This window comes from Acipenser ruthenus, unplaced genomic scaffold (genome assembly GCF_902713425.1).
Source record: "Acipenser ruthenus unplaced genomic scaffold, fAciRut3.2 maternal haplotype, whole genome shotgun sequence".
NCBI classification, from domain to species: Eukaryota; Metazoa; Chordata; class Actinopteri; order Acipenseriformes; family Acipenseridae; genus Acipenser; species Acipenser ruthenus.
This window is the reverse complement of record NW_026708248.1, coordinates 16,597-17,500: the sequence shown is the minus strand read 5'-3', so window position 1 is coordinate 17,500 and position 904 is coordinate 16,597.

Sequence of the window (904 nt, the reverse complement as noted above, 5' to 3'; positions counted from 1 at the left end):
AGGGTACAGACAAAGGGAGCAGGGGACAGTTCAAAGGGAGCAGAGGGCAGGGTAGATTAAACAGCTTTGTATGTAGATTAAACATATTTATACTGGGGCAGTACACAATAGCCGGGATCCCTGAACTAGCCAATGTTGGAACTTAGTGTGACAATACTGGAATATGACCAGAGTCAGAATAGTGCTACATGACCATAGTCAGAATTGAGTTACATGACAAGAGTCAGAATACTGCTACATGAACAGAGTCAGAATTGAGTTATATGACCACAGCCAGAATCGAAGTAAATGACCAGAGCTACAAAAAAAGCTTTACCTTCTTCTAAGGTATAAAGTCGGTCTCTGTCAACAAGTACAGGTGTTTATACACTGACACAGCCCCTGTGTAAATGAGATCAGGCCTTTATACACTGACACAGCATCTCTGTCAACAAATACAGGTGTTTATACACTGACACAGCATCTCTGTCAACAAATACAGGTGTTTATACACTGACACAGCATCTCTGTCAACAAATACAGGTGTTTATACACTGACACAGCATCTCTGTCAACAAATACAGGTGTTTATACACTGACACAGCATCTCTGTCAACAAATACAGGTGTTTATTTGTACGCCTTTGAACAAATGACAAACAGTATTGCACAGAAACGTCTGGGGTGGTTTAAAATTGACACAAAGCTGCATTTTATCACCAAATGGTCTCAAATTGTAGGTCTGATCACTGTGGACTAGAGCATTTTTGCAATATGTGTGGAACTTTCCTATTTATGGAGGTATGCAGCCTCAAAGCTAGCTGGTTTTTGCTGTGCAGTCAAATCAACTGTATTGAACAGAATGGTATATAACTGCCAGTTTACTAATAATGAAAGAAATCCCCCAAACAGGCAAAAGTGGGTTT